Source organism: Aythya fuligula, chromosome 15 (genome assembly GCF_009819795.1).
Source record: "Aythya fuligula isolate bAytFul2 chromosome 15, bAytFul2.pri, whole genome shotgun sequence".
NCBI lineage: Eukaryota > Metazoa > Chordata > Aves > Anseriformes > Anatidae > Aythya > Aythya fuligula.
In genome coordinates this window covers 5,875,604-5,895,782 of record NC_045573.1, presented here as the reverse complement: position 1 = coordinate 5,895,782, position 20,179 = coordinate 5,875,604, and the positions used below count along the sequence as shown (strand labels likewise).

General features: G+C 40.6%; 2 protein-coding genes across 3 annotated transcripts in view; one reads left to right on the top strand and one right to left on the bottom strand.

Annotated features, from left to right (window-relative positions):
- The window catches only part of C15H7orf50 (chromosome 15 C7orf50 homolog), a 125,636-nt gene that overhangs the window by 40,720 nt on the left and 64,737 nt on the right, over positions 1–20,179 (bottom strand). The gene's annotated exons all lie outside the window — the stretch shown is intronic.
- Positions 1–20,179, top strand: part of GPR146 (G protein-coupled receptor 146) — a 50,217-nt gene that overhangs the window by 5,075 nt on the left and 24,963 nt on the right. Inside the window, exon 2 of one of the 2 annotated variants that reach the window (XM_032197944.1) lies at positions 17,271–17,312. The gene's annotated coding sequence lies outside the window, so the exon portion shown is untranslated. Of the gene's footprint in view, positions 1–17,270; positions 17,323–20,179 lie in introns of both variants that reach the window. The other variant, XM_032197945.1, reaches the window with a different exon arrangement.

The following is a 20,179-nucleotide window of genomic DNA, read 5'->3' as shown; positions in this document are numbered from 1 at the left end:
GCAAAGTAAGACAGAGTTTAATAGCAAATCCTGGAAAGTCATAAGGTGGAATTGGGGAGATGAAGCCCTGACAGCGAGCACGGCTACTGAAATCTCAAGTCAAGGAGAGGGAGCAGCGGGGAGTTAGAGAAGCCAGGGAAGTCAACACTGGGTTTTCTCTCAAGATACAAAGACAAAAACATTTTACTTCCTACACATCATTCTTCCAGATTCCCTGAATGAACTCTGCTTTTATTTAAGGTTTCCATAAAATGTCATTGACTGTTAAGAGCTGCTGTTAATTGACTCACACAATTCCAAATCAGCTCGGAAGCACTGACCTCCCTTCCACTATACTTGAGCAACCAGGCACCTGGCAACAGCAAGAGGTGCAAATTCATGATAATTTCCATCTTTCAAGTTATAAACAGCAGCATGATTCATACTTTTCCTGGCTTTGAAAATGTTTACAAGGTGGTGTTTTTTTTGTACCTATTCACCCAGATCTTACTATGATTAGTCTTGGGATACAACTGGAAATAAAAGATAAAAATTTAATTCATCAAATGCTCTTGACAACTTTCATGACAGGAAGCCTGGTTCATGTTGGCAATTTTAAGCCAAACACTGCAACCTGCCCGAAGTAACAAATTTACACCAACAGCGGAACTTCTCACCTTAAAAATTTCTTAATTTTCAGGCATATCTTCAGCCCAAAAAAAACATATTACAGAATTATATTTTCTCCCTTCATACAGTACATATTCATTTTTATATGTAAAAATCAAACGTTCCCAAACTATTTATTATTTTTGCAAGTCAGCTCTTTTGTGTGTTTATGTGCCTGCCCCACTTAGATGCAATCAGCACAGCCCAACGCTTCCTGCACCCGCCTCCCTGACAGGGCGCCCACAGCTCAGCAAACACTGCGACAACCACCAAAGACCAGCTGTGCTTAGCAAAACGTACAGGTTGGGTCCTCTGCAAGGTGGAAATGCTGTTGAGAGAGACCAACAACAACAAAATAACTGCAGGACCTCACAGTGCTAGCCAGGATGCTGTTTGGTCTCCACATGCGATACTGCTCTGCTTCCAGTTCAGTGACATCAGCATTTCTATAATTTCATCAAGTACTTAATAGCTAACATCCATGGTGCATTATGAACAATAGGAAGAGAAAACCTAAGATAAGTACACAAAGCCTGACATATATTAGAGTTATCTACACCTCGTGCCAAATGACAGCATCCAGGCACTGCAACCTCCATGCAACCCCAAACCAAGCCTGGTCACCTGCAAAATTCTGCCGGAGAGGAACATAGCAAGCAGAACTCCAAGCAGTAGGCAATATTTCAACACACTGTTGTTATTTTAGGGAATCTGAGAGTTCTGTAATTAATATAATTAACAGTTCTGGTCCATGCTATCTAATGTTTAGATGGTGATTCAATTCTAGTCACAGCCAGTCCTAAATTCCATGTGTTTTTAAGCAACAGCAGAGCCTTCCATCACTGCTAGGCTTGGCCAAGGGTGAGATACTGTGGTTAACAGATCTACATTCTTTTATTTTATGACTAATCTGAGGTGCGATTTCATAATTACTTTGAAGATTCCTCCTCTCTAAAGAAGGCCATGGGACTTGCAGGAATGGTTATATTCTAATGACCAGTGCAAAGATGAATGGCAATCCATACTGGAGAATTCAAATGGCACACAAAATGGAGAGGAAAATATAAACTCTGCTTACATGAGGCCCTGGCAAAACATATAGACTATTCCTAAGCTGACAGTTTTATAACTCTAAATGGTTGTGCAAATGAAATCCAAACAAAGGAGCAGAGATGTTCTCTAAATCACTCAGCAATTGCTGCTTAGCAAAACCAGCAGCCACCAACTCCTGCAAACAAGAAGTACTTGAAGTAAGCTTATTGAAAGGAAAAAATGTCAAGAAAAATTTTCTTAGCTTTATTTTTCTATATTCTTGAATCTATATACATAATGATTCAGTTCACCCTGACAAATATTGTATAACCAACAATCAATCACATCAACTTTTTATATGTTGAGAGAAGTCAGATACCAAGTGATAAAACGAGTTCAGGCAGAGGGCATATGTTAAGCAGCTGTGAGTCCGTTTAAGCTGTCTATGTGCCTAAAAGCTTAATGTCATTACACAGAGCTCTGATTTCTTCCTTTCCCGCCTTACACTAAAATATCCACATTATGTTATAATAGAAATGATTAACTTACTGCAGGAAACATAGTCACACAGTGACTGCAGCAGTACAAACAATACGCTTATAAATTAGATGTAATATATTTTGCTTACAGTGAAAGATTACACAACGGAACGCTTCTGTTCAGGCTCTAAACAAAGCTTTATTTGTGAATAAAAGAATTTCAGGTGGCAGATTCAGGAACAACTTAAACCACCATAAGTTAGTACTGCTGCCAAAAGACACACAGTCTGTATTCTCCCGCCTCTTCCTGTGGTTGGCACAAGTGTTTGTACCGTCTTGTAAACTCATCTGGGTTAAAATTACCTCTCTATCCCCCCCGCAAAGGTTACTTCAAAACCGAATCTGTTCCCCGATTCCATTCACTGTGAATGTTTGTGCCAGCAAAACGAGGAGGTGATGCAAAGGCGGAGACAAGCGGCTGTACAGCTCAATGAGATCACATTTTTTTGCACCCTCTGGCTTAAGACACCATTCCTTAGAAGAAAAATACGTGTAAAATATTCAAGCAAAAGTTAACACATGAGAAAAGAGGAGGAGAAAAAACCCTTGAGCACATGCATAATGACTGGAATACTTGCTCTTTTCCATACCTAGACAGATGAACAAGAGTAGAAGTGGGTAACCAACAACACCTCTGCATGGAGCACTTGCAGCTCTGCACCCTCACTGCTCAGACACCAATGCTGTAGATTGAGTAGAGAACCTAAGCTACATGAGCAGCTGCCTGGAAGGCAGTTACTACTACTTAAAGTTAAGCAAACCAGAAAGCAAATGAAAATGTCATGGTATTTTTAAACATATGATTTGGAACATGACTTTTTATTTGACCCAAGACTGGCAATATTGTATGCTTCACATTTTTATTATTCAAAATGTGTCAGGCTAGAATCAGTCTATCATAAATCCAGCTAAACTCTTCTTTTTACATTTGCTATTGCATTAGCAATTGGCGAGCATTTGTAACAGTACTGTAACAACAAGGATCAAATAAAATGCCTTCACTATAACACCATTTTGAAAAAGCTATTTTTCTGGCAGACGCAAGCAAGTTCATTCAAAAAACATCAACAGATAACCAACACAGCGATCTATAGCAATATAGCAAGCTATAGATTTTCATGGTGCGTAGAACTCCCCTTTTCACAATTTTGAAAGTATCAGCATGAAAGATGAGTCCCTCTCTGTTCTCAGTCCTCCTAGGTGAGGTTTTTGTTCCCTTATTTCCTCCCTTTAGATGGTGTGCTCTGGCTGCTATAGCCATTACTCCTTGAGTCGCAGTGTTTAACTGTTCAGCATACACACTGACTTCCTGCCCATCGAAAACTCCAAAGCAAATCCAGGAAACAAACATCTCAGGAAGCACATAGGCTCCGAGTGGAGTTGTCAGGTCTTCTAGCCACTTGGATTTACAGCTGCAGTGAGCGGACATGGTTTAGCTTCCTGCATTTTAGGATGCGTGAGAAAGTCCCCTTCAATTTCTGCCTACCAATCTGCAGTCAACAGACACATCAGAAGCAATTTTTTGGTTTAGTTTCAAAAATTAATTTTCTACTTGCTCATTCAGGGATGGGTAATACCACCAGTCAATTGTTAAACCGCTCCAGTAGTCTAAACACTTCCAAAGTAAAATTTTGGTTTTATTATTACACTAATAAAATAAAAGAATGCCACCATCTAGTAACAACCTATGCCCTTTATTAAGGGTATCTAATCGAATAAAGATTAGTAACTTCACATGCTATAGAAATGCAAATGTACAAGATGGGGTAAGGAAGTCAAAGATGGAGAACAATAGATGTTGCCATCCTCTGTCCCTCCCTTTGCATTTCCTCTCCTGTCTGCATCATGGCTGAGGTCAGCAATTACTCAAAGCAAGTGGCAGTACCCTGTTCAAAGTTAAACTCCAGCCACCTTTCAAAAAGGCTCATATTTAGGTAAACAGAACAACACAATACTCACTGAACTCTGGAACCTCACAACAGACACACGTTGGGCTACGCTGTGCGACCAGCAGTGTGCAGCAGGGGAATCACAAGAATCAACAGAGAATTTGCAATGTTACTGCAAAAACATCTACTCACAACTCTTCGTGATAGGAAGTGTGCAAAAATCTGTTATCATATACTAAGGAAAAGGAGTTTCCTTCTTCTACTTCAGGATTAGGCAGCAGGATGGTCACTGACCCAGTTTAGACACCACCAGGCTCTCGAGGCACAGCCACTGAGACCACAGACAATCCAGACCGAGCGCCCCTCTGAACAAGGGGAGAATTTCCACCCAGGGCTGTTTTTTAGCTGCAGCCACAATAGCAGACTGCTCTGGTTTGTGAACCAACCCATTTAATCACAAAATGAAATGAATGTTCAGTTACCAAGTTATTTTTTTGTCAAAAATATATAGCTAATATAAAAGTAAGCCAGGAACTGGTATATCTACAGTGGAAGTAATAAATTTTGCACACTGATGTGCCTTACTCATAAGCAAAAGGGTAAAAGAAAATGAGTAAGAACTTACATAGTTCTCTTATTTTATGCAGAACCTTGAAAAAATCAGTAAACAAGCTAGCTTGTAAGAAATTTCATTTACCTTTGCTCTAAAATTGCTCCATTTTACAACTTTCCTTTCTCATTGAAATAATACATATAGACAAATAAAACTGATTTCACCTAGTACTGACAGACTAACAAAACACTCAAACTGTTCTTTATATTTTTCAGTTCCTTCAGAAAAAACATCCACATTAGCAGCATTAAAGAGCATTGTCATTTGAATAGCTTCCCCCAGTGAAACTACGAAAATTTAAACCTACATCTGTGCTATTTTAACACGCATGCACCCAGCAAAGAGAATCATCCAAGTTGCAAAAATATTTTTCTGATTTTCATCAGAGGGCTCTTTTATTTTGACCTAAGTCTTTAGGGTCATCACTATAGAACCAATGACACAGAAAAGCGTCCAGGTACAAAATGTCTAATTCTTCGAACATTAGGTTAATTTGTTTTCTAAACCTAAACCAATATTTGAATGGTAGAACAAATATTTGAGATGCATTTGGCTAGTTACCTATTTAGAAAGAGAACAAATTCATTCGAAAGGACTTTTCCCCCCTCAGGCAGCTCAGAACAAAATACAGGTTGAGCTCACCAGATCTTAAAGATTTGTACCTGGCCTAGGGTTAGACCCTTCTCAGCACATTACTGCTGTAAGGATGCCTGACAGGATGCTGGAAAGGAAAGGTTTTAGGAACAGAACTGCTTTAATAGGAAAGAACACATCCACTAGAAGAACAAAACACCCCTCATCTACCAGGACTAGTGCTTAAATAACCAGAGCCAGCTTTAGGTACTGCTTTTCCCTTGAACTGGGCATTATTAGGAACGAGCTATTATTTCAGGAGGATTTCTACAGTAATTGTCACAATGTTTGGAGGAATCACATCCCTGGCGCTGGGTGATGCGATGTGAGGCTTTGCCTGGCTGGGTGCTGGATGCCCCCAGGGACAGGGAGTCCTCAACTGCCCCGGGCAATGCGTCCCAGACCTTAATTACAGTGAAAAGAGCTTTCCTGGAATTGAGCTGGAACACCCCATTTCACCTGATGACCATTCCTCGCATTCTCCTGCTGCTTGGAGCTTCTTGGTGACCTCTCAGGTCCCTGCAAGTTAAATGCTGAAGCAGAGAACATCTATCCGTACAGCAATAGGGCACTGTACTGTTTAGGTGAAAGGAATAAACATTTGGCAGTAGCAATACTCGTTGAAATCTGTGCAAAATTCATAACAGGCTGAAAAACTAAGTAAAGGCAGCAAATGTAATCTCCAGACTGATCTCCACTGCAACGCTGGAAGTATGCTTACAAGACTGAAGAAGAGTTGTTAATTGCAAATAAATCATTAACCTACAATACCTCCTTAACTACTTAGCTTATAAATTTAGAAATGAAAGCAGAAAAATAGCTAATACAGTTCACCAATTCCTCTTAAAAGTAATTGTCATGTTTTTTTTTACAGCATTTTTATGTATTCAAAGAAGAATAGATCTACTGCCAACAAAGCGCTTAATCACACTTGTTTATCTTGTAAATAGAAGAACTGCTTTAAATCCTGCAAGGAGAGGTGTCAGAAACATAACCCATTTTGAAGTGCACACAGACCTCTGAAGGCTTCTGAAATCCTTCACGCATAATGAAAGCCTCAATATTTTCACAGTTTCCTTTTTAGCTTTTCAGACTAAGGTTTGTATTTGGATGACATTTGAATTTGGCGTAATGTTTCTTGTAGCACAACAGGGTCAAATATTAATCATTTTCACAATCCTGTCCAAAAACTTTTCCAGTCTGTCTTCCTTACGAAGCTGCGTGGTTACATATAACAGGACCCAAGATGTAGGTTCTCAGATTTAAGAAATACTTTAGAAGTTAAATTGAGGGAGATGCCATTTATGAATTCTGCCTTAGCATATGTTCACTACATAAAGTTATTTAAGTGCTGTACAATAAATAGTATTATAGCAACACATGCTTTCAACACATTTGGAAGTAAAGACACAAAAACACTCTTATTTTGGCCAAAGTGCAAAAATCTATGTTCAACAAGTGTTCCACATAGGAAGCCTCAAAATCCACTACAAAGATGATAAGTTTTGTAGCATTTCTGTAGCTCCTTGTCCAGACTGATAATCAGAAATAATTAAATAAATAAATAAATAAAGACTATGAAATACCTCACTGGCTTGGTTAGCAGGGTCTTTGGAGTTGTGTCTCCATCATCCATGCTCGCCTGTCCACAACAGCCAGCAGCACGAGAACAGACCACAGCAGCACATCAGCACCTTTGTTAACAGAGAACCCAGAATACAAAGGGCTCCACAAGCAAGTGGGGAGGAAAGTGGATTTATGGTATCTGTACAGACAATACATTTTCAAAAGCTGTAGTTGTTCCACATTAATTAACAACTTATTTGGATAATTGTTCACAGAATGTTTGTCTTGTGGTGCCTCTCAAGCAGTGATCTTGTAGAAACATCTAATTAGAACTATTACAGTAAAGCTCAGGCAGCTTTGCCAGAACAAGTGTTGGACACAGCATCATCCTTCAGGAAGAAATCATGGGTGAAGGTGTAAGCTGAACTCCAACGAGTTGTTCTGCAATCTCCTAGACGGAGACAGCTTTGACAAAGCTACAAATATTTGTTCAGTGCTCATGCGGGCTCTCGGGTCTACCCACAGGCACCCGGTCAGTTCTGCAGGTGGTTGCTCCATGCCCATCAGGGCAGGTAGCACTGAGGGAGGGAAATTCTCCAGGGTCAGCACTGGGAACACTGGTATGTGAAGTGACATAGGGCTTCTCAGTGTCTTTTGCTAACAGCACTACTGCTGAGTATCTTGTGATAAGCTGGATTCACGCTAGCATTTTGTATGATGCCTGGATCATTTGAGAAGCTTTTGATAAGAGATGCCAGTAGAATCACTGGGATAGGCCTTCTGGTTTTGTCTACTGTAGGAAGAAATATCTCACCAGGAACTCAAGAGCAGGGCTCCTTTCTTCTCAGCTTTTGGGAGGAGCGAATTGAGAAGAGAAGAAATAAAAATACATGTAGGGAAAGCCTGTCATGATAGCTCAGTTTCAAATGCTTATACAACTCACATGACTGACATAAAATCACTCACAGTCGTGAGTAATTAAAAACAAAGTCAACAGATTAAAAACATTTGCAGGCAAAACCACAATCAGATCCTCCCTTGCAGTCTGTAAAACTGTCTACTAAGGTCTGAGCTTCTATATTTGCTCATGCTATTTCCAAACGCTTCTCAGTTCAAATGCTTTCCTCCTTACTTCCTGATTAAAGATAACATATGGGACTAGAAAGAAATGAGCCTTTCTAGAGCTGTAGAATCATCTGCATGCTCAGCGCTGAATCACTACATAGCCCTCTGTTTAACACGAACGTTACTGAAATGGTATGCTTAATGCAGATACCAAAACTAACCTTGCTGTGCTGTGCCTATAAACTGGAGCAAACGAAACCAAAGAACAGGCATGCTGTACAGCGAGCATCTCTGAAGGGGACTTTCACCCTGGGAGTCAGCTTATCAAACACTGTTCCAGTCTGGAAGTTCAGAAAGGAAAGGAAACATTAGCATTTGTCTACTGTAAAAGAGGGAAAAAAAAATCTTTGACTACAATTCTCCTTCTTAGCAAGAGATTAATTATACCAAGTCTCCATAAACTCATATATTCCTGGTTACTGAAACACTGGTAGGTTAATACAGGGGAAAAAAAGCGCTAGGAGTGTCAAGAGTTTATCTGTACCATTCTTACAGTGAATGAAATAGTGCAATAATTTTATTTTTTTCATTTCCAAAATTATCTCTGATATAGCTTGTTCCTTCTGCTCTAATTTACACTATAAAAATCATATAAAAATATAAAAATACATCTGGGCGGTCTTTTTTGGCTTTGCTAATATAGCTTTTCAAGACTTCCTCAAAAAGATCCTAGGAATCTAGGAACCTAAATCCTAGGAATTTCCCTGCTCTGTCTGAAAGAAGAAAACTAAAACACTGTTAATACACACATATGGAAAGGACATTTAATATTCAATCCTTTCAGATGCAAAATCAAATGCATCTAATAGAACACAAAAAGGAATCAACATCAGACACGCATTTCAAAAAATGTTACACAAGTGATCAAAGAAAAAAGGGAAAAAATCTAAAGTAAAGCTACTTGCATAACAGACTATACATAAACCGCTGAGTCTTTTGAGTGGGATAAATATGTTTCAGACTGTCCCTACTGTGATGTTTTAATGGTGTGAGAACTGCAAACAAAAATCCTTAAAGAAAGATAAAAAAAAAACTATAAAATTTAAAGGAATAAGCAAACAATATACATCTCTCTTTTTCTGCCAAAAGTGGACATGACATGAATCATGTTGACGGATGCCACAGAGCTGAGAATGTTGTCACTTTTTCTGGACAATGAAACAAAACCACAGAAACCAGCAGGAGAAGCAGCCAAGTTTCACCACCGTATTTGGGCATTATGGTCCTATAAATACACATGCAGCATCTAAACAAGGGCATGATTTTCATTCCCCTTGTATGAAAATGATTAGTTGTACCACGCTAATAATACACTCCAAACGCTGAGGGATCAGAATCGATTTTCATGTGATAATACCAGAATGGGATTCTGCACTCTGGTAAGAGCATCCTGCCATAAATGTGCAACAAGCATGTGCAGCGAGGGCTGAGTACCACAGATTCAGAGAAGCACAAAGCATCCAGCCCAGTCCAGGGAGCAGGGCACGGATGCTGGCTCGTCCCTGCTCTGCTGGCTCATGCTGCTCACAGCGCTGCCTGCACCTGCTCCTTGGGTGAGCTCGTTAGAGGCTGCTAGCACGGCGCTGTCTCTGCGGTGCGTGCGACGAAACCCCACAACATGGATTCCTGGTACTTTGTTTGACTCTGAAAAATCATTTGCAACACTGAAAGCTTTGTTTGTGTCACAAAGAGTGGAATATGCAATAAGTTAGTCACAAGAAAAGCATTTCACAAGAAAAGCCTCTTGATTTCATTTAATTTAAAAAGACAAAACTGGGCCAGCTAGATATACCATCATGACTTTGCTTTGTTTATCAACAAAACCATGTAGTACTGCTTATTATTCAATTTTAGGAGTGTATTATCTAACAGTTGTATAATCAAGATGATATTTACTACTGGAAATGAGGTAAACTAGCATGAGGATTGCATTCAACATTATCAAATGGGAGGCACCAGAGTTATGATTTCTAGGCACAAGCAGTAATTGGATAGGAAGGCAAAGTTCAAGAAAACAGTAATACTCTTGTGTATTAACAGAAGGCCTCTTCTGCTCTGTAATGCACTACCCAAGACCATTTCCTTCCTTAGTATTAAAATTCTAATCAGCCTTCATTTCATCTACAGAAGTTTATGGCCTAGGCTGAGTTCTGTGCACAGCTTTAGAAACAAACAGACCTGGAATATGAGACCCAGCATATTATAAATTCTTAATTCAACTATAAAAATCTGTACATGCACAAGTGGAGAATATTTAAAACGTGCTAAATGCCGCACTGTGTAACACAATGAGCTGCTGCTTTTAACACTGCAAATGTCGTAGTTTCTAAATGTAGCTGTATTAATTACAGATTTGATGTTAAGATCCTAGATATCAACACTGAGGAAACTGGGCTCATGGTAGATGGAATGAAAATGGATAACTCTGAGAGGTACAAAGACAAAAAAATCCTTATAAACTGGTCTGCAGCAGTGCTTTCCAAGCCATGGAGCTCTTGCCACAAGTGATACGCGTGTTTTTTCTAAGTGGCTTGTGAGCATTGCCAGAAACCCTGAGCACACTCTCCTAAGTGCTGCTGCTGTTAAAGTTGGTGCCTTTGGCAGGACCTGTGTCAGCGGACTTGCAGCATACTGAAAAATAAGCTGCTGCCTCTGAACTCCCTTGCTGTTTTCCTATTTCTCTCAAAGAGGCACTCACCTCTAACTGTGGTTTGAATGTCATATCTCAAAATTAAGCCAAAAGCAAAGAAAGGAAAGAAGTCTGGAAAACTGAATGAAAACATATTTACTCTGCAAGGTAAATCAGGGAAATGGCTAGAAGGGCAGAATTAAAAAACCTAAATGTTTAAGTCTCCAAACAAAATACTAAAACATCAAGCTCAACCGTCAAAGAGTAATAATGAAACCTAAATACCACAGGTCTGAAGGTATGTGTCTATCCTACATAGCTTTAGCATAGGTATTTATGTCAAAACAAATGGGTGGGCCACTGGAAACTGATGTAGCAATGCCATGGCACTCCACTTCCTTCTCATTGCGAAATCCCATTCTTCTCTTCTATTGTAACAACAACATTCAGCCCACCTCCAGCTTCCCCATTCAGGAGCATTACAGTGCTCGCCACCCTTTCTTCTGCCTCCCTCCTGCCGTCTTTACCTCTAGCAATTCTAACTACCAGTAAGAGGCACAAAGACAGCTCTCTCTTGTTGCTGTGTGACCCAACACCAGGTTAGCTGAGCACTAATTGCACCACCTGGCATGCACAGGGAGGGGAGGCAGTGTGGACATCCCAGCTGCAGCTTGTCAGGAGGTGGTCACGTTCCCATGGGCCAGCTGCTTGGCAAGAAAATGCAGGCGTTCATGTCAGAGAGCAAGCCAGGAGGCACATGTGCTCCTTTTTGGGGAGCTGCTTGGCCAGCAAGGATGCTGTGCCATTCCGCCCACCAGCACAGGCTGCTGCAGCGCTAGGGGCTGGAGCAAGCACGCTCCTGGCTGCCCGTGCAGGTCTGACTTACAGGGACGTGCTAAGTGGAAGCTTTGTGGGTGCGTCTGTGAATATAAATGAAATCAGAGCAGCCTACGAGGTTGGGACATTCCATAAAATATAAAATGGGATGGGCTATGTCTTCTGGTGTATAAGTAATTTGGAATAACCTTAGTCAGAAGGGAATTGACGGTAAAGTGCAGGAAGCTGCTCCAGCTGGCCATGTTACTGCTGCTATGCACTCTGCAAACATCAAATGTCCCTGCTCCGTAGCACTACCATCAGACACCAAAAACAGCTTTAAAATCTGGAATAGTTCCACCGTCTTCCACCAAACTCAGAACCTGTACAGTGCATTACCCCAGGAGGGAGGGGAAAAAGAAGGGAAGAACCTCACTCAGTCCAAGCAGGTGGGCAGCAAGCAGAATTGTCTAAATCAAGCGAGTAAAATTGCATCTTAATTATAAGGTCGTCTTCAGCATCTGAATGCAATTCCCTCAGTACTCTTCCATCCTGTAAAATACATGTAACAGTTAGAAGCAACTCTGCAGACACCCTACGAGCAACCTGCCTGCACGCTATCGAACAGAAATCCCGACCTGCCAAACTTAGCCCCCTGTACATGCTGTCCTGGCAGGTGCTGCTGGGGCCACTTCTATTTCGGACAGCAGGAGCAGCTCAGTGATTGACCGACAGCTCTGAACTATATTTGGGAAAGCATCCCAGCCCTCAACTTGCTGTTTAGGCTCTCTGAGCATTTATGAATAAATAAATAAGGAAATTCACAAAACGCCACTACAAACCAGCAGTGAAAAAAAGAATCTAATTAGATTATGAAGTTTATAAGCTTAATTATAAAATAGTACCAATTAAAGCCTGTGAAGAAATCTTCATTTATATAACAAGTGATTACAAAACCCTAGTAGAAAATCATGGCAATTTAGCTTGACCTTTGGTCACGTGGTACATATGTAAACCCTCATGGGCAATTAGGTGATTTTCCATTTTCTCTGCTATATGTTTATTTTTAATAAAAGGCCTGTTTTGTTTTGTTTTTTAATTTTTCTTTTTTAAGCAGGCTGCAGCTGTGGTAGAGACTTTTCTTTTTTCTATGTATACTGTAATCTAGCATAAAAATATTGAGACGCAGATCAAGTTAGGCTTGTCAGCCTTAATATTTTCTGGTGATTTGAACAGGGCCAGGGAATACGATAGGCATCTTTACAAATCCAGTTGGCTTTACTTCAAATCCAAGAGCTTGTATCTAAGCTTCACAAGAACACAAGCCCACATAAAATCAAATTTTGAATGCAAAGCTAACCCAGTTCTGCTCATCAGCCTTCATTCTGAAACCTGTCTGCAGCAACATTTTTGTGAGGTTGCTGCATAGCATGTAATTGCTCTTGGAAGAAGTACTTTTTGCATCAGAGCTATAGCTACCTTTGGGACAACCTATCATTTTTAATCTTAAAAACTTTTTTTAAAAAGTTTATGCTAATGATGTATTTTCATTGGCACTGATGAGTTAAAAATTGCTTCAGCTTTTCTTGCCTTTTTTTTTTTTTTAATCAAGCTGTTAAGTATTCCCCATTTACCAGTGCAAATCAGCTTAATTTGCTTAGGAGCTAAAACCTGGACCGAACAATGGTATTTTCAAAACAAATACATCAAGTTAAAGAGAGGGCAGTCATGGTTCATCTGAATCATATGGCTCCAGATTTCAAATCTAAGCTAAGGAAATAGAGGTTATGATACCCTGCAGCTGGGACAAGCAGTATTCGTACAGCAGTGTTAAATCAAGACCACTCGGCCAGTTCAAGCAGTTGCTTGTGTGGAAGTGAAAGATCCCATGAGAGCATTAAAAAAAGAAAGGTTCTGGTGTCCTAGCCAAACCCCCCTTCCTTTGCTTAATGCTACCATGGGCTAAGTTTCTTCAGAGCAACTGATTGCAGAAAGTTGCTGCCAAGTAATTGCTACTGATTTATTTACATCCGATCACACAGAACAGGAATTAAGCACTGTGCAAAACACACAGGCGAGTTAATTACAAAAGGTCCTCTCATGCCACACAAACGCCCAGTGACTGAGGCTGCCTGCTGGTGGGTTAATTTGCAGACACATCAGTTCGGTAATTTGTTCACCATCAGGCTAGAGAAACGCGTATTGACACAACGGCACAGTGGCAGGGAGAAGTAGCTGGGAGCTTCGGAAAGCCACAAGCGCCTGTGCTGGTAGCAGTGGCATACACAGATAAAAGCTGTCATTCAGCCTGGGAACCTCAGGACAGAAAAAAAAGAACAAGTCTGGAAAAGTTATTTTCCGGTCTCCCATTCAATAGCATTTTGAGATTGATACAATAAGTGCTGATAAAATACCTGAGAGTTGACATTTTCATATATAGCAGATCAAAAAAAGGGTTGTTTTCTAAATTTTGGGAGCAATACTGGTGGCTGAAGTAAAAGCACCGTTCACTGCTTCCCAGAATACCAGATTAACTGTAACTGTAGCTATTTTATTATTATTTTTTAAGAGAAGGGAGGAAGCATGAGACAGTAGTACAGCCTGGAGACTTTGACAGCACTAGCTGGATGCCAATGTCATGCTGTGTAAACATGTGGATCCATTAGACAATTGTTGGAAGCAGTGAATTCTAAATTTGATCTAGTGATAGGACTCATGCTGTTCGGGGAAAAAAAAAAAAAAAAAAGGGGGTTGCGAAACCACACAAGGAAAACGTTTCAGACTTGTTAAAAAGAAGTACAATGTGAACAATGATGTATTGGATGGCCTGCAGATTTCAGCCTCTGGAGAGTCTTGACAGACAGAGCAAAAACCTGAACTAAACTGTTAAATCAGTTTATAAAATATACTCCAACCTGAAAGGAGGGAAACATTTTCATAGAAAAAAATGATATTCACATAGGCAGAATAAGAAAGAATTTTTTCCTTGGGATAAGACAAACCGTAACAATGATTTATATATTCTTCCACATTTGTAGTGCATGCTACTGCCTTAGCTAATGAATCAATTTTAGTGAAGCCTAAACTGTACGGCATCCCCAGCTCTGCTGGTCTGGCAAGGGGAGCGGTGGTTAACTGCCTTCCTTTGCTTCATGCTGGCAACACAAGGCTTTTTGCTTTATAGTACTTAATGGGCTAAAATACACGTTGAAATTAACTCCTTCATTAGCTATACAGCTGCTGCTCCTTATCTTTCATTACTGTTAATTACAGCACTGCAAAATTTTATGTTGTGACTCAGAATTAAATAGGATTAATACGATCTACGATTTTTCTTGGAATACACAACTCAGGCCTCATGAATAAAATTATATGCTGCATGACATATGACACTTGAAAAGGCATTACATTCTTTAAGCTATCTAGAAATGCTTCTGTGCATTCAGACACGCTGCAAGCTCTCTGCAAACTGACTAACCAGCTGTTTATTCCCTTGGAGCTGCTTACATCAAAAGACACATAAAGCAGTGGGTTCACCTCTCAGCAGAACTGCAGACCCGCTCTAAGTCTGTCGCTACAAAACTTGTTATTCATCCCTGCTGGCTTATAGATGTGAAGAGCAGTATGCAGAGCTCAGCATTTCAGTTATGATTCACGTTGTGATTTAATCATTCCTAAAACTTAGTTTACTACTTAAAAGAAAATGTACTTCAGCAACAGGGCTCAGAATGCAAGAAAAACAGATCAATCTAGGAAAAGCTACTGAGTCACCATGGAGGGAGGCAACGAAACCCACGTTACCCTCATGAATCCAATGAGGTCAGCAGAAGCAAAGCTTCTTGGTGACTGGTATGGACAAATCTTTCTCCAACCCACCCTACGAACCCGTGTGAGCACAGGACAGTGGTCCTCTGAATGCCGATCTCAGCACTGCAGCAAGCCATGGATATAAATAAGTTTGTTTGTGCAGCTTAGCCGGCTGAATTCAATGACAATTCACGTGTCTAATTCCATCACGTCCATAAATACCTGGATGTGAGGCCGCAGCAAAGGCACTGAGGGGCTGTGTTAGTCAGGAGGCGGGCTGGAGGTCGCTGAGGGACACTGAGGAGTGCCAGAGCATGAGGCAGCTGTGCCACGCTCCAGCAGTGAGGCCTATCGGCCGGGACTGCTCACATCCTCCTGACGAACTTGCTAACGAACAGGGAAAAAGCTTCCCACACGTGTTTTGTGCTGTAAAGCTCGGGGCAGCTGTCTTAACAGCACCTGCAACACAGCTTCAATCTGTATGAATTTATAAACAGCAAATCTGTTGTTTCTTCACATGAATTAGCAGACATTTGTTTCTGTGGTGGGATGGGAGGCCAGCCAGAGCTGCAGACCAAGCAGCCAGGCACGCCAGCAGGTCTTAGGGCTGCTTGAGCCAGGGAGGTGATCTCCAGCTGCGTGACACGGCACACACACAGGCCACGGCACACACACGGAAATCGCTCTCTCAAGTTCAAGGCCGTGTAATAATAGCAATTAGTGCTTCTATTTACTATTCTTCACCAGATTGTGAAACTAAAATTGCAACCAAATATCGATTGCACCACGTACTTTTCTTGGTCCCTCCAATGCTTGCCACGAGACGTGAGGAACAGGACAGAGGCCGGGCTGGGCCGGGCCGCTGGTGGCTCCCATCACAGAGACCAGCAGCACTAGTGGGAAATGCAGGCCAGTGGGAGATGAGATCTTTCACAGACACTTACTGATCTTTCAGTAAAACTTCAATATAAAAAGAATAAACTGGCAGAGGCTGCTATCTTAAACCATTTTTTCACAAATGAAGTACTCTATTTCCCTCAAAACTCAGTCATAATTGAGTAACCTCAAAGTTAATCTTTCTTTTTAGGGCAAAATACACCTTTTTTACTATAGCGACAATCTGTTCTTAAAGTTATCTTGCTCTCCAAGTATTATTGTTCAATCACTTATCCAAGCTAAAAGACTTAAAACTTTAATTTAAACTGCAAGAAATATGGAAATTAGTGCTTTACATCATTCCTCTCCTTTAGATAACTTAGATCTGAAATACCGGTTACAAATTCTTAGTGGTCACACATACTACACCTTTGTTGTTATAATTTACTTTAAAAGATATTTTATAAAAATATAAGTATAAAAGATATACTTTAAAAGATATTAATCTTTTCCATATTTTCTCCCACAGTGTGCAAAGGAGCAGATATATCCTCAGTAACCAAAGTGAATTAGCGTAACACAGTATGCCAAAACCACTGTGTTTTACAATAACAAATCAAACTGACATTTGTCATAGTATCTCACTACATGCCAAATATTTCATATTGGGATTGTTCCATTTCAGTTTTAACCCAGTACACGTGACATTTCCAATGAGGAGAAGAAAGCTGTGAGTTTCTATTTTAAGATCAATCCACAGCTTTTATTCAAGAACCTCAATTCACCTCAAAATGTAAATAAAGCCATCAACACCAACACCACTATGATACAGTAACTCTATCAACCTTTCAGCTACAGTCATTGAGTCAGTAATCAATCATGAAGCAATTCAATACCAAACATTGTAAACAATTACTTTCTGGATTTTCTAATCACTGCATGAAAATATCGTGTGTTGTAAATGCTATAAAAAGCATGGTACAGTGAAATATAACACATGAAATGTATTTAACAGAATTTATGAAATTTGCTTTTCATTTCTTTCAAACAACTATGAGCAATTGGTTTACCTTTTCTTTCTTCTTTTTTTCTTCCAGTGGTTCAGTCTTCGACTGACATTCTTCTGTGCTGCACATCACGTAAGTACAGGTATAGCAATACAGTGTGACTGTTAGACTGCTATTGCCATATGTTTACTTTATTAATGTACAACAGTGAAAATACTTACCAACATTGGGATTTCTAGACCTGGTATTTATTTCTGTGAAAATGTACTAGAAAACTTACTAAGTGCTCATGGAAGAGTTAGCGAAGGCAGTCTGTATTGACTCCCAGATCAACCTCCTCCCCAAAGCTCACAAACTGGCAATTTACACAGGCTCAGATGAAGGCGCCTCCAGCTTACAACATCTTTATAGCCTTGTGAAATTTGGACTTCATGGATGTATGCCGTGATCCTAAGGCACTTGAGGACTCCTTGCCAGGCAGGAGAACCTCTGTGATCCACAGGAACTGCAGAAACAGACTGGAGGAACATAACCACTTGGAGGATTTAATTGACATCATCTCTGCAAACTGCCTGCCGACCCCTGCGAGGAAGGAATCAGGGCTGTAATGCTGTCCTCACCACCTCTACCAGCAGGCCATCATGTCAGCTAGAACTGCCTGAAACCCCACGGTCAGTGCTGGAGATTTTCATGCACTGACAAAGGCTGGTCAGTGGGGAGAAAGGCAAAGCTAACACCTAGTGAATCAGCTTGGGCTAACTCTGCAGGAGAAACATACCTTTAGGAAAGACAAAAAGATTAAAAGAAAAGAGACACCAAATTCAGCCTTCTCTAAGGGACCAACACCATTCCTCTGAGGGCACAGGGGTGTGCTCGCACACAGCCTGAAGAACGTGCTCGAGCACAGGCTGGCGACCTGCTCGTAGCAGCGTGTCGTAGGTGTGCTGTCCGCCCTGCTCTAGTTAACGAGCAAAGGACAAGAGCCAGGAATTATTTAATGCTAACACCAGCTCTGCCAGTGCTGACTGCTGCTCTTGCTCTTGGCAAATCGCTTCATCTTTTTCATTTTCTCCTCTGTACAATGAGCATAACATTTTTGTGCCTAATACCCATCTCCCCAGTGTTTCATTCCCAGTTTGACATTCTAGTCATAAACGCACTGCCTGCCTTCCTTTTACTTTGATAAAGTATAGTCAGTATCAGTTGGGAACACTTCTTTAAAACTTATTTCCAACTATTGTGAAACAGGAGCTGAATGTTTATGGAGTAGTTATTTTTTATGTCAGTTTACCATAGGGCCTCTTTAGCCACAAGCTTACAGCCGGAGGCCCCAAGGCATTTTTGGGAATGGAAACTTTTGGAGTTCAGCTCTTAACAAATTTCCAGGCTGCAGTATGTTTTTCATTAGTCTACATGGTGTTATAATAAATGATGCACTTCCTCTTTCATTTTATGATTTTTTTTAAACATGCAACAATTTTTCTGTGTCTGTTTTCTATTACTTCCAATATACTCAACCACACTAATCTTAGAGTCTACTTCATGTGTAAGGACAGAAAGGATGTACTAAGGTATCAGCCATAGCAAGACAAGCTTCTAGTCTAAATTCTTCACTGAAGGACAATCATAAACCCACTGAATCCATCCCATCTTTTTAGGGGCCATTATTGTTGCTATTGTTATTATAATGTCTGTTACCCCAAAACCTAGAGTTGGCCTAGAAAATGTTCCTCTAAGTTAGATACCCACAAGACACAGCTAAAAAAGTTTGAGCTCATTGCCCAGATTTTTTTTCGGCTACCTACTATAATCACAGACATACTGCTATGACAAGACTGTGGTGCAACTATTTTTTTAAATAATCACAGAAACACATGAAAACCTCCCAAAGCCTCCACATAACAGATTTACACAAAGATCTTTTTGCATAAAGACCAAAATGATATTTCTTTGTATAGATTTGTGCATCCCTCCTCCCAAAAGCCTTTGATAAACTGAGAGCAGTTGAACATGAGGACAGCTGTGGGCAGAACACTTGCAGCCCTGCGGTCAGAGGCTGAGGGAACTAGGCTCACTCCACCTGCAGAAGAGAAAGTTTTGGGTGGACCTAAGCCACAACCACTGTGCACCTGCAGGAGGCTTACTGTGCAGACAGATTTGGGCTCCTTACTTCAATGCATGGTGGGATGAAAAAAGACAATAGGCAAAAGTTTAACCTCTGACTCTATTTTTTGATTTAAATCATCCAGTGATGACTGCAGCTTTTTGAAGCAAAGCTGAGACAACACAAAAGAGGGCAAATAAAGTTGTCCTTTATGAATTTTGGACATGCAATAGCAACAGCCATCAGTAAACTTCATAGTGAAATACCTGTGTGTCAGTTTTAACCCTTTTTTTTTTTTTTTTTAAATCTCAGCACCTTTCCCTGAGTGCAGTTCCTATAGATGCTAGTCAATATTGCCAAGGTAGCAATATAAATAAACCATAGTATGAGGGAAAGAGAGAATTTCTAAAGGAAAGGGAAAAAAAAAAAAAAAAAAAAGGAAAGAAAAAAAGCCAAACAGCTAGCATTTCAGTATTTAACTCCCCATCGTAACAGCACAACTACCCACATTTAAATGAAGCCAAAGCTCCTTGCGCAGTCTTGTTCCTCTCACCCTAAACTAGTTTGGTGAGCTCTGCAGGTGGTCAAAGGAAAATCAAAAGCAAATGTCTTGAGCATTTCAGAGCTGATGTTTGAGAACACAATGTTATCAAGAAACATTCACCTCCCTTCTGGGTGGATCCGCACACATCTTCGTTAGTAATTTACCTCCGCATATCCGTAACACGGACAAGGCGAGCGTGCCAGCAGGGTTACAAGCGAAGCCGTGCAAGCTGGGCTTCCTCCGCACGCCCCCACTCCCCAGCCACCCCAGGGCCCTTTCCAGCACCTGCATCTTCTTCGCAATTTATCGCTCTGCATTTATCAGCACAGTGCTTTACACCTCCAGCTTGCC